Below are 14,919 nucleotides of genomic sequence, written 5' to 3' on the forward strand. Positions count from 1 at the left end.
CCAGACTTTTTGTTTGAAAGCCTTGCACTTACTGCAGGGAGAAGTTGAACAGAGGCATTTAAACTGTTTGCATGTTTCTTCATGTTCTCATTTTCCATCTCAAACATTTCCTCTTGCCAAATGCCCTTCTCAGTCATTGCTTCCAAGCCCCAGAGTGCAATTCCTCAGAACTGGTTTGTTATCCCCACAGCCAGCTGACAAATTCTCTTTTAATGATACGCTTCCCGTTCCTTCTCCCACAAAAAATTTGCTTTTTGTACCCAGGAAAAATGGCTTGAGTCAGAAAATTCACATATCTCAAACTTTTGAAATGCAATGTGGATGCTTTTTCTTGTGACTATAGAGTTCTTTTGTGAACATGGTATTTAAAATGGGGTCACTGTTATATAACCTTTATTTCCCAAATGGAATATAGTTTGTCACTGAAGACTTTGCATATGCTTCCTCACTCTCTGTGTTTTTCTAGGCAAGCTGAATCTAAACTGTTATCAGAACTAAAATGGGAAAGCCTTTGCCCGTTTACTGTTGTGATATTCCTACTCTGATGTGCAAGCAGGTGGATGCCTGAATCCACAATCTGCAGTTTTAACTAAGCAATTTGGACAGTAGCCTCACATGGAATTTGCTCATTTCTACCTTGAACTCATTATGATATGTACTGAAATGTACTTCTCTGCAGGATGTTGCTTAAAAGCCAGGTTCTAATGTGCACCTCATCATAAAGGATCTGCAGTCACCAGTGTTGCACAGTATTTTGCGTATGAATAGCTATATAAATTAAATTATCACCTTTATTAAATTTGGATTAAACATTAATAACAGCTGTTACAGAAATGCTAAATGCAGCTGCTTGATTTGGGCAGAACTACACAAAAATACTGTCTGCTGTGATATTTACTCTATCTTGCTTGGATTTTAGATCAAGTTCTTAAATATTGTACTGAAACATATTTGTCGTACAAATATTTTCCCATGAAAAATGCTTGGGTATTAAACTAATTATCTGAAGTGTTATGACACGGAAAATCATTCAGTCTTTATACCTTATTTAGACACAATTCCCAATCCCTGGGCAATTCTTCATTACAACAGACTATTCCTGCAGCTTGTGTATGTCTTTGTGACCATCAAGCTTAGTCTGAATAGCAACTGGCTTCTCTAGCAAGACCTGCAGTTTGATGCCAAAGCAGAGCATTCACTGGATCCAGCAATCTGAGCAAAGAGCTGTCCTAGCTAAGCAATTAAGAATGCCACAAAGGGGAATAAAACTGTGATTCCTGTTCTCCACAGACAATTAGATAGTTAAGCCTAAAATAGAAGGAAACATCTAACACTGCTCAGCTGTAAACCTGCTCCTAAAGCTGAGGTCAATCCTACGTGATAAGAAAAAAACAAAATACAAAGATCCTCTTCATTAAACTAGTAGTTAGAACATTCAGTGGGGTACATTCTAAAATGTCTTTATTGTCTAATTTGGAGATCTAATTCAACACACTATTAGTAGATACTCCAGGCTTGTGTTTTCCCTCCTGCAAAGTTATTTCATTTCCTGTAAATATTTTATGGAGCTGGGGTTTAGACTAGTTACGTGAGTGCTCTAACAAATGGATTCTCTCTTCTATTTCTTCCTACCAGTTGTTCTGGAAATATCTCATTAGGTATATGAAGTGAAGTGGCCTCAGCTAGGGAAGCAAAGAAACAGCAATTCCATGTTAGTGTGCAGGTCAGGCACTCTCCAAGGGTGCAGAAAATTTATATGAGATCCTAATCGGAATCAAGCTGAGAGGAGGATCAAATTCATGCTCTGACCTACTGGACTGCACTTCCTTCCAAAAAGTCTTGCCAATCACTGCCTTTTGCAAAGATGTAATTCAGTTTAATGCCCTGAAAACACCTTTGTATCAAGCTAGGCATGGTGGAGGAATGCCTACTAATGCTACTGATACTAGGCATGAATTAAGACTCTTGGTGGATAGGTGATATCATGCATAGCTTCTTATTTTGGCATGCTGAAATTTTATTAGACGTGGACATAGTTAAGTAGGAATAGTAGGGCTTGTAAACGGCAGAGTCCTTCGCAGATGCAGCCTTTGTATTACTGAAGAGTATTTGGCCTTTTGTGCTATTAATTGCTTTTTTGCAGTTTTAATGATTGGAAGTTGTGCAGTTTTCCCAAAGATGAAATATGTACCTGAAGGTTGGAACATTCTTTAAGACTGGAATTTCTTTAAAATGGCAATGGAATTCCTCCCCTTAAAATGATCTTCTGTTAACTCGTGCTACAAGTTCAAAATCATCAGCTTCAACTGTCTCCAGTCTTGCTTATATCTCTGGTTTCTCTCGTTGCTTCACCTTCTGTAATTACCAGTAAACAAAGCACTTAATCGCATACATAGCAGAAGACAATAAAGGGAGCTAGGGACAGTAGTGCAAAAATCTCTAAGAAAACAGGTACTTTGATACTTATGAAAAGCAGACAGATCCTTGTTTTCTTAAATAGTGGCCAAAGCTGTTTAGCTGATGGAGCTGATGGAGAATGTCACTGTAAATCACAACATCCGGAAAACAGTTTGCTTCATTGATATTACTAAGGTACTTCAAAACAAAGTAAAATGCTGTCACAGGCTCACAGAAATAAACTAGCTATGAAGATACATTGTCCTAGGTATAGAGTTTTGAAAATAGTTTTCATAACTTTTAGATAGAGATAAATGCATAGTAGTTATTAAAAATGGTCAGCAGGTGATCCTCCTTGACTTTAGGGATTTCATGTGATTAATTTGTTTTTCTTTCTAATTCCCATTGAGCCTATCTATATCTCTAAGTACCAGAATATCTTTAAAATACATGATCTTCAGCCCATCAAGACAGTAGTGAAATATGTGCCACTTAGCTTTTCCTTCTTATTAGATTCAAATTTACTTCATTTTTCACCTCACACAGACCTTGCTTTACTGTAAATTATTTACACAAAAGTCCTAAGTCACGATAGTAAGGTTCATGAAAAATTTGTTCTGTATTAAAAAGAAAATAACTTTTGCCTTATTTCAAGTTGCCTGCAATTTATTTATTTATTTTTTTTTTTTTTTGCTTAGCCTTAAGTAAAGCTTTTTGGCACAGGTTTGAGTATCAGCAGATTGAGGTGTGGCATCTGAATGGATAAATACATATGCTAGATAGATTTCCATCCTTGTGTTGGTCTTGCCTGCTAGATCATTACCTGCATGATGCAATTCCATTTAAAGCATCAAGAAAGAACAGTAGATATTGGCCAAGGCATTGGTTTAGCACAAGGTTAGTATGTAGTTCACAGTTTTTCTACAAACATCCTTTGATATTTCTGAAACTGTGGGTAGTTATAGTGCTTTTTACATCAAATTATGAACTTATCGTATTGTCAGTTTCCCTTAAATTAAATATGCTTACCCATTTTCTAGAATCATGTGTCCTGACCTTGCTTGGAATCTTAGGTACTTCTGTCATTAACATAAATAATACATGATCATATCAATCAAGCAGAGATGTATTTGCTTAAGAGTTGTTTCTGAAGTAAAATGTACATACTGGAAAGGCAGACAGAAAGCCCCTTCTCTCGCTTGGGTCATAATGCCTGGGTTTCTTGTCTTCTGTTGCCCTCATTCTAGTACTCTAATAACCCCTCTCTAAAAATCTTGCTGCATTCCTCAGGAAACTGAATGATCCTGACAAGCTAAAATTGTTGTTTTGTATCTGTATTTCTTATATTATTACCATAAGATATGTCAGCAGGTACCACATATTAGATTCTTGCTAAGATATGAAATAAGCTGCTTTATTCTCATTACTCCTCTCAGCATATCTCCTTCAAAGCACTTGCAGAAAGGAATTAGTGTAACTACCTGTGAAGGCTGAAGGGTTTGGAGCTACAAATTTTTTTTTGATTCCTTCTCAGTCATTTCATCTTTTGTTGATCTGGTCTGCTGCTTCCTGGGATTGAATGGCATCTGAGAAAAATGCACAAGCAAAAGCTTTCAGAGGTGATGGGTGGATCATAACAGGCTGTGATTTTTTACTACAGCATGACAGCTCCTACATAGTCTTTCCTTTTGATTATCTTCACAGATATACCAAGCCATCCAGAAGTAATTTAGATAGTTGGTCTTCCTATGTAGTCAAAGTACAGCAAGAACAGAGTTTGTGTCCCATCCTTAGAAGATATAACACAAAATACTTTCTTTTAGTATCTTCTCCACTAGATTTTAGAACCTCTGTGTTCAGTCCTTTATTTCCCACTGTGAAGTTCTGATTCAGAGATGTATCTCTGTACCTTGATGCAGCACAATGGGATACTGTGGCACACAGAGTAAAGGGCACCACTCTTTCATTTAGTGCCTGGAAGTTGGAATTGAGCTGGACAATGTGTGCACCCAGAAGGCTTGATGAGTGTTGGCTGGCTGGTTGTGGGAAGCAGGTAGTTTATAATGCAAGCAGTGACTTTGGGGGCTGTGCTGTCTGCACATCTCTATTGCATTGGTCCTCAACCCTATGTGCTCAAGATTGGTTTCTATAGAAAGCAAGAGAAGCTGATGGGCAAAACACAAAGATCATAGTGCTTATATACTTTTTTAAAGGCTTGGAAGCAGGCAGCATAAAGTGATTTGCCTCATCCTTCCTGTGAAGCAGTGCAGAGACTGTGGTCTGCTTGGCCCCTAGCCCCTGGCACAGCTGGCTGGATTGTTGTGACTCTGAAACAGACTCCAAGCTTGGCTTTGTTCTGAGTAATCCACAAATCATATAACAAAACTGCGCCCAACTTTTAATGTGTTTTTATAATTCCACCTCCTTTTTTTTTTTTTTTTTTTTAGATTATAAAGGAACAATTAGCTCTCTTAATTAGCCACAGATCCTATTAAGAAGATGGGTTGCACAAAAGTCATTAGGACAGGGAGAGATTGGTATAGTGTCTGCTACTATGAAGTCAGCCAGCAGAGGGTACTAATGACTTTCATTGTTGACTCCCTTGCTTATGTAGATGTTAATATATTCAGTGCTGAAATGTATATCTGAAAACAATGGCATACATACATATACCATATTTTGGTAAACAAAAAGACAAATTTTTCATCCAATCTGTATTTCGCTGCCTACGTTTGATTTTCATCTCTCCAGTGCACAGTTCAGATGGTTCTATACGTGGGGCAGGAGTTAGCTGAAGGTTGTATTGGCACATGCACACTAGAAGACTACAGTGTGCAGAAGCGTATAAAGAAATGCCTTAATTTACCATGACAACATCTACATGTGATATTGTTATTGTGCAGGCACATGGATGCTTAACCCTTTGGAAAAGCTGCTTGATGCACACTGCAATTACCATTACAATTTTATGAGTACCGGGCAAAACTTTAGAAAGTTTAGAAACACATGGGTGCATCAGAAACTAGGGACAACTAATAAATCTAGATTTTATTAGCAACCTTCTCTGAGCTTGGGTCCTTTTGCCGGGGGCTGTGGGGTGGGGCTGGGCAGGTGCCCAGCACAGGGCCTGGCAGGCAGGCACTGCAGGTGCATGGGCTCCAGCCTGTGAGAGGCAGCAGGGCAGGCAGGCAGGCTGGTGGCAGGGCACCCGCACCACGGGTCGCACCACGAGTCAGTGCAGGTCAGGGGCCAGGCCATGCTGGGGAGCGTGGCCCCAGCTGCGGTGTCCTAGGCGGGTAGTCTGGCCATCAGGGCTGGCTTGGGCCTATCCAGCCACAACTTGGGGCCCTCCTCACTGCTGAAGCCTGCGGTCCACCCATGCTAGGCCAGCAGTGGTGACCAGCTTCGTACCTATGAGGTATTTCTGTGTTGTGCATGTATTTGCTGTGAACTCAAGCCACACCTTTCTTCAGACCCTTCTCTGGCTTGGCTTCCACTTGAAATTCAAGTGGCTTCTGGCTGTTTAGATCCTACAGGAGGTGCTAGACACGCCCCTCTTCAAGGTGTAAAGTGGGTTAGGCAACAGGGGACAATGAAGGGAAAGTGGACCTTAGTCAATAAACAAAATGTCATCAGTACGGCAATGAACAGCAAAACGCTGCTCAGTGAGGTCTCCCGGCACCACTACAGCTACCACCTGTCAGCTGGCACGTTGTCTGCCGGCAGCCCCTGCGGTCATCCCAGCCAGAGGCCATTCCAGCCCCCTTGTTGGCAGCAGCTCACACATCTGTGCTGTCCATAGCTTTGGTTTTTGGTTTGTTTTTTTTTTTTTATATTCATAAGTTGCTTTTCTTACATTTTGTGTTGGTGATATGATTACTGTGTAGAACCATGTTTTAAAATCAGAATCTGGTCCGGTGGTGCACAAAATGTGATGTGCGAAATGATGGCCCAGAATTTAGACACAAATGGATCTCCTTCCTGCCTGCATCTCTGAGACAGCACCACAGGACTGCTGGGCTGTTTTCAAGATGATGCCTGCTGGGAGGGTCCAAATTCAGTTTGTCTCCCCATATTTTTGCTGGAAACACATGGAACACGACACATTTGTGCACAGGCACAGGCTCTGTATTTTGGGAGCATGCCAGTTACGGTAAGTATTACAAGTGACAGCAAGGACTGTACCTCTATCAGTGTGAGATCCTTCAAACTAATGAGGAAATCTAGAAAAAACAGAGGTAACCAAAGGATTTTGCAGATAATTTCCAAAATTACCTTTTAGTTTGAACTCTAAAGCCTTTATCCGAGACTCTACAAACATTTGGAAATATCACCTGGACACCTATATTAAAAAATCCTGCTATATGTTTCCTGATGCTATTGTAATAACATAATAACTCATACAAAGATTTTTTTCTATAGTAAAAGTTTTTAGAGGCCCATTTTTTTGAATTTTATACATTTTCCATAGCAGAGAAGCTTTCTTTAGTTACAAGATACATTTGTGTCACTTCTGGTTGTCAGAAATATAAAAGCTTCAAATCAAAACACAAGGAGAGAACACAATCCTTTTGAAAAGTGCCTGGACATGGAAACCTTATTTTTTAATTTAGTGCAAGCATTCTATCAGTCAGGTGTGCCAGAAGGTTCAAGACATATTTATTCAATGTGTTTAATCCAGTAATGGTATAGTTACAGTTGGATAAGGAAATTCTCAAACATATTACTAAATAGTTAAATGTATTTGCAAATCAGACCTCAGAAGTTTCACAATGCCTACAAAAAAGCAAAGTTGGTTTTTTTTTTCTGTCTGAAATGGCAGCTATTACTGTAGCAGTGTTTTTTTGGGGGGGTATATTTTCACAAAGAAAGGTCATGATTTTGCAACAAAAAAGATTTTACAGCAAATTAACCATTCTCTGCCTTGTAAAACTGCTACTCAGATATGCAAAAGAAGCATAGGCAAGGAAGGAAATATGTCATAATTTGTTGTCAACTCATAAAAGTATAATTTATTTCCACTACTCATCCTGCTAAGAGCAATTGTATGACTTTTTTCAAGAAGAACCTCAAATTTAGTGTTCAATTTTCCATCCAGATGTGTAAGTCAGCTCTCCACACATTATAACTCCCTTGGGGCAGTGCTTCTACCTTAAAATATTTTTTATAGGTTGCAGTGTAAAGGAATATTTACTAGTCTGTGTGGACTAACCCTCAGAAAACTAGATTCACTGATGCTGTTGCAAACTGCAGATTGTACCTTCATATGTCAGTGGGAGTACATATGTCCCATGAGATTTATAATTCAGAAAGGAAGGGCAGTGAATGGCAGCTTTAAACTGTGTCAAGTACTCCAGTTTTCTCAGGCAACAAACTGAATCACCTTACCTCCTGTTTCTGAGCTAATGCCTCTTCTTTAAGATGGTTTTCACAGAAATGCATTGATGCACCTTTGTGCTGTGAATAGTCTCTTTTGTGGCTGACTTTCCATTGGGAGGATGGAGCAGTGGGCTGTGGACCTTCAGCCTGATTCCTGTAGTAAAGCCATCACATTAATTTTGAAGGAGTATAAAAGAATGGGCATATATAAAAATACCTCACACAAATTTGCTGAAGGTGTGCATCTCAGATGTGTCAGACTGACTTTTTCTGTCTGCATTATGCAACCACTATGAGTTTTCTGGAAGAATAAAAATGTTCATTGACATGCTGCCCCATGACAGTATATTAGTCAGCAGGTATCTCCAAGGGAATTGATGACTGGGAATCCCACCAGCTCAGTGTCTGTGATGAGCACATGTGCTGGAGGCACAAGGCAAAAGATCACTCCCTGTTTTCCTTGCCTTAATTTTGCTTGCAGGCACTTTGAAGCACTGAATCCTAGGATAAGCAGGATTTCCTCTCTGAGAAGTGACATTTTAGTGCAGACAAGCATTTAATGAAAGCAAAAAACCCTAATGATGACTCTGGAGTATGCACATAGGACAATCTTGTCCTGCCTGGTGGCTCTGAAGTAGCTGAAGTATTGAATTCTTACTTTTAGGTAAGCTTAAACTCTGGCTTGAACAGAACTAGCATTTTCAGGTTTGTCTTGGGCAGGATATTAAAAACACAGACAGGTTATTGAATTCCTAGAGAAAGCTGGGGCCATTCTGGCTTTTTAATCTCTTTTTGAATCTTCTCCTCACCTGTAGCAAGCCTCAAGTGGCCTTTGAGACTCTTAAAGGCCACTGTAGAAATTTGTCTTGAACTCGTTTTCAGAGAGATTATACAACTTTATAAAATGTCTTTTCTTAAGAAATCCTTAGAAAATGTATTTCTGCTTATGGATGTGAACCCATGATGTCATTTTAAATGACTTAATTTTCTAGGGATTTGTCAGTTCCTTCTAGTTTCCTGGAATTTTATTTCACAAAAGTTTTAAAATAATATTTCCAGGAAAACAGCCAGATCTGTGGTTTGCCTGATACCTCAGTTACTTACTTATTGATAGGCAGATAAGAAAAGTTCAGCTGGATTAATGATTTCTTTTTGACATCAGGAACGTTATCATATCTAACAAGCATAATTCAACATGCAAAATTTAGAGGACAACAGATTTGTGGTCCCAGCATATGTATGACTAAATGCATGATGAAGTGGAAAATAAAAAGTGTGAATGTTTTTCACACATGTGGGCTGTGGAAGTGCTAGCTCTGAATACTTAGAAATAATAGAATGAGGGAAAAGAAAACAACAGTTGTGAGTTTAACTGTAGTGGGAGGTAGCTGCTCCACCTGTCTACCTGCACAAAGGGTAGTTATGTTGAAATGCCATGTGGTATGCCCCTGATCACCTCAATCCAGAATTTTAAAAATATGAAAGAAAAAGCATGTTTTTGATTAAGCATTTATTTTCTGGGCTTTTCATCCTTCACTGATAGCACGTCTGTGTCTTAACCAAAGTTATAACACAAACCCTGGCAGGCTGGAAGAAATCATCTCATAGTTTGTCTTGCAGGGTTATATCCTTCAATTTAGATGCATTAAGCAAAATAAAGTTAGTAGTTTTTAGCTGAAACACGTTTTATTACTGTGATTGGAAAATTCTTTTTAGTGCAAAAGGGAACTTTTGATACTTCATCAGTAATTTGGGTTTTTTTTCTCTTGGTTATGAGAGGCCCAAACGACCTTTTTGCTCTGAATAAATCATATAAAAAAACCCTGAAATAAGAAAGGCCAGATTATCAGATGATTGGGTGCTTATAAAAAACAGACCCAGTTGTTTTGTGAGCTAAAATTGTCCAATCTAGTTGATCACTGGATCAACATCTTCTCTTTGTTTTCAGTTGCCAAATCGTGTCAAAGAAATGAAAATTTATTTTTCCCTGATACTGTGTTTCTGTGTAAATATATCATGGTTGCTCCAGTTAAAATCCACCCTTGTCTTGGTGGATCTGAAAGTATTTTTCACTTATCATGATAAACTTTAAAGAGATCTTTCATATGTAATGGTAAGATGTGCTTTTAGTGGTTTTATAAGTGCCGAACACAAACCTTTGATGCCAGTCACCCTGCTCAGGAGGTTGCTGGGGTTCCAGCATCCAGTGCTTCAGAGGACATGAAATGGAACCAGTCATCTAGCTTTTTATTTACCTCAGGCACTGAGAGGAAGGTAATATAACCCAAACCTGAGTTAATATGTCCTTCTTCCCATGAATGCTGGCATTACTCTTCCTTCTTATGGACTTCTAATTACAATGACTGATGACAGATGACAGTTTGTACAAGTGTATGGCACTGTGGAGATGAAAACTGGCTAGGCACAAATATCTGTTGATTCATATGGGTTGTAAGGGGATCCACAAACTAAGCAGCAAGATAGGGACAAGTATATTATTACAGTTTAAGTGCAAATGAAGCCCTAAATTCCTGGAAAATCCTTTGCTTCCTTAGGCAAAATTTTTATCCTATTTATGGGCAAATTCTTTCCTCAAGTTTTCAGGCAAGGCTTGCTTGAGCTAACAGGCAATTGACATTAGTATCTGGGGAAACATTAGAAAGTATTTTTCTTGCACAGCTATATGGTAACCGTTGCAAGTATTCTTCTCTCTCCAGCTTTAGGACTATATTAATTAATTGTAAAATGAGCACATTCCATGATAATAAACTATGACTGCAAGCAGAACTCTTGAACTAATATAGTGTGCATATGTCAGATCTTACCTATTAATATCTATTATGTTTTTTAAAATAAACTCATTTATTTGAGTCCTAAGGAGGCTTACAGGAACGTACTTATTTCCTATCTGAAAAAAAAGCAGTTATTGTGAGTGTTTGTCTTGTATTGCACTTGTTAAATAAACTTAAGGGAGTAGGAAATATGCCAGGGAGGCTAATAAGAGAAATTAAGACAACAAAGCAGATAACATGTTAAGATGAAATCATTAGTATGTTTGACATCTAAAGAAATAACAGACCCTTCACTGTCTTGTTCTCACTTGGTTAAATCTTCAGTATAAAGATTTATCTCACATACTTGCAATTAAGAGTATATAATAAACACAGAAAATCTCCCATGTAAAACAACGTTATAAATAGAATTATGATATCGGTGTTTCACAATGCCATTCTTACCCTACACTATAAAATTGCAAAACAACCGTAGGACTGTGTTTACACATTTATTAAGATCCCTGTGCTATGATAGTATCAACATATCAAACTGGAAAAGTGTCAGGGGACTAGTTCAGTTCAAGACAGCAGGAACTTCTTCCCTTGCCCCTGAAGAAGAGCATTTTCCTAGAGAGCCAGCTGCAAGATACCTCCTCCTCCTTGCACAGCATGTGGAAACAGAACATGGCTCAGGATATAAAGCAAGGCTGCCTTTTTCATGACCTCTTACAGCGTCTTACCAGAAAAATCTGTCTTCCCTGCATTTAGGGTTTTGATTTATCGGAGCAAGCTAAAAAGCCAGGTGTAGTGTGTAGGTATTAATTTCATTCTTTTGATTCAATATGCACTGGACAAGAAACATGAACTGATCTAGCTTTGTTTTCTGTATTTTATCAGATTGTTTTCATGTTTTTGTAATATGAGCAGATCTATTTATTTTTTATGACAATTTGCTTTAAGTGGATAGGTTAAATCAGTATCAGAATCAGATTGATCAACAGAATGTCAAATGTTATTTTAGTAACTTCTTTCAACTGTCTCAAACTTAGAGCCTTGTCTAGAAATTTTCTATAAGATTATGGGTGTTATCTACTTTTCTACATATTACTGCTTATCTGGTCCATGATAATCTGTCATGAAACTCATTAGCTAAGGTGAAACGAAATCTTAGTTGAGAGTAGGTTTAAAAGATCATTCACAGCTTCAGATTCCAAGTATGGATTAAGTGTCTGGGGATTCAATCAATGTTTTCACATGTTGGTTAAAGCCACAATGATGGCACTTAGCCTGCAGTTAAAATAAGCTCAAAACTCAAGCATGTATCAAAACAGTTCCCCAGCTAGCCTCTATTTCCCTCAACTCCCACTGTAGATTGTGTAAATCTGAAGGTCTAAAAAATGCTTAGAGACTATGGTAGAGACAAGGATCATAATTTCAAAGGACAGCAGAGATATTTGGGATCCAGGATCACAAATCCTGTGAATAACGCCAGTACGGAGAGAACACCCATGGGAAATGAAGTACTTTGACATTCTTGACCCAGATATTTTTTAAACTCTTTTCTTGCATAAGTAATCCTACAACCTAATAATATATGGAATTTTTAAACTCTAAATTGCTTTTTGCACTAGAATTTTTATAATGTAGAGATCTCGCAGAATACACCGCAAGCAGCATTTGCAAGTAGTTGTAAGTGGGAATTCACAACAAATATGAGTAGATTACATAGCAATGATAACAAGTACTACCATGGTTAGCTTGTGGTGGACATCTAGGATGATGTGGTATTAGAGTAACATGGCTGGCAATGCTGGAATAATTAATTGTGAATTGCCAGTGGCAAATGCTACAGTAGGAATATTTTGTTAACCTACAGGTGCAGCATGTAGAAAGAAATTTCTACTAAGTAGAATTTCACTTAGGGTGGCTGGCTGCTGAGAAAAAGAATGAGAAGGGTACATTACTGCAGTCATGATTAAAATTATATGAAAAATTGAGACAAAGTCGGAAAAAAAAGTTAGGCAGTCCACTTGAACTAAAACTTCACAGAGAATACAAACCCTGGAGACATTTGGAGACAGGAGTCACCTGGTCACACTGTTATCAAACACTGTGCAGTAATGACAATGTGTGGTTCTCAGCCTGACCCTGGGATTCTTTGGACTTGTAAAGGAGAAGAAAGCCTGAAAACATAGTACACATCAAAGAGAAAGAAAGTTGTAAGAAAAAAACCCCCACCTTTGAAGAATAGGCACTGTTTAGGAACATTTTGTCACAACTTGAAAGATAGTTCACATTGTGGATAGTAAGAGCAGACACTGCAATATTTTCAGAGGGCATAAGACACGTGTGTATAAGGTGTGTGATATTCAATGAGTGTTAAAAAACTGCATGAAGGATTTTTGTTCTGGAGACTTGTCATGTATAAGGGCTTGATCTGATGAACCACATTCATGGGGATTTAACTGCATTCCTTTTGTATAATCATAATTTGAAATATTTTCTGACATTGTTGCTGTCCTGATGTCACTCAGCAGATTTCAGTAGAATTAATTTTCAGCCATGCAACTGTGGCAGCAGAGAGTTTTTCACAGGCAGTGCTGTTTAATTTGTGCAGAGATACAAGTCCAATGCCAGCTGCCTGACTGGAAATTCTGTGGTGAGGAGTGGCGGTGGTGGTGCAGGTGACCCCCCAGAAGTTTATGACAGGCAGACAGGTGTCAGTTGATCATTTAAGGTGGTATTAGTCTCATCTGAGTCAATTTGAAAACAGGATTTCTTATCAGAGGAAATTGTCTCAACTCCACCTTCAGTCCATGGTCTAAGTTGGACCCCCTCTGAGGGTAGTTAATCTCATCTTTTTTAGAGACCCATTTTAAAAATGGATAAATTGTCTGCTGAAAAGAGCTCTTTTTCTTCTTTGATTAGAGTCTAGATGATGAATGTGGACTAGATGCTAAAGTTTCAGATGATTAGTAGTGTGACAAATCTCACCCTTGGTAGCCACAGGCTCTTATTTAACATTAGAGGAAGATCTAACATGAGCATGGGGAAGATTAAGGGAAGTTTAAAAATCAGGGATGGTCACTGGTTGCTTCTCTCTTTTCCTGTGCTAAATGAATCTTGGTAGAAGACAGAATTTATCTCTTTGACAAACTTGCTATTATATATAATATACTAATTCAGTGGATAGCCTGAGCAAACAATTCCTTGTCACCAGGCAGCACATTTCTTAAGTTCAATAGATGGACTAAGGTAATTAACGAACTTGCAGTTAAAGTAAGCCTCAAAACTCTGCACGTATCCAAACATTTTCACTACCAATTTTGCTATATTTACTCTGCTCTATGTTGTGTAAGAGTCATTTACAGTGTACCTTTTTTCTAAATTACTTTAATGGGCCCCAAGTCCAGAATGCATAAAGTAGCTTTCAGTACTACATGATAGGGGCATTACAACGCCAGAGGAAGAGATAGGTTATATAAGATTGTATTGGAAAGAAGTGTATTTTATACTATTTGAGAAATAATGTTTTGTCTGGCAATTATGGTGTGTATCCTGTTATGCCTGTAAAGGGCAGAAATAATTTCATACTGTACAGCTAAACTTTATGAACCCTTGCTTTGGAACAGATCTGATAGACAATTTTTATTTTACTGGTTTTGCAGACAATAATTGTTTTAGAATAAGCAAGCTGATTAGGAATTTGTCTATACAGCTATGTGAGACATGTTCTGGTGTAGACTTCAGTGGTCTCCATCCACTTCCAGGGCAGTCTTCACGCTGTCTTTCTTTCCTTTTTCTTATCCTGCCTCTTTTTTTCCTCCTGATTAGCTAGTTTCAAATTCCACCTTCCTGAAGGGATTGATGAGTTGGACTGGCTGGACCAAGGGCACTAACAGAAAAGTAGTAAGCACATATATGTTTAGGGAATTTTGATGGGACCAGTGAGAGATTGAGAGTTGGAGAAAGGGAAATATATTTTCTTTCTAAAGAAAATGAAAGCTTGAAACTGATAATCACCTTTTAATTTTTTTTTAATTACCATTGCACTGAGGCTGTGATTATTACCTGAACAGTACAACTTCACATGCCCTGCCACATGTCCTTCTTAAACTAAAAAACTACTTTAAAAACAGACTTAAGATAAGACAGTTGTAGATTTGACCTTAAGCATAGTTGTGATGTTTCATTACTTAAATGCTTCAAATGATTCAACTTATTTGCTTAGACAATGCTATGGGGGAATTATCATCAAAGGTCATGGGAGATCTTTCAATTTACTTTCTCTCAGGAAGAGTGCACTTTGGAAGTTCCCTTCTTTCCCACTTCTGAGAGAACACAAAAGAGATGGAGGTAGAGGAAGAAA

Source organism: Falco peregrinus, chromosome Z (assembly GCF_023634155.1).
Source record: "Falco peregrinus isolate bFalPer1 chromosome Z, bFalPer1.pri, whole genome shotgun sequence".
NCBI classification, from domain to species: Eukaryota; Metazoa; Chordata; class Aves; order Falconiformes; family Falconidae; genus Falco; species Falco peregrinus.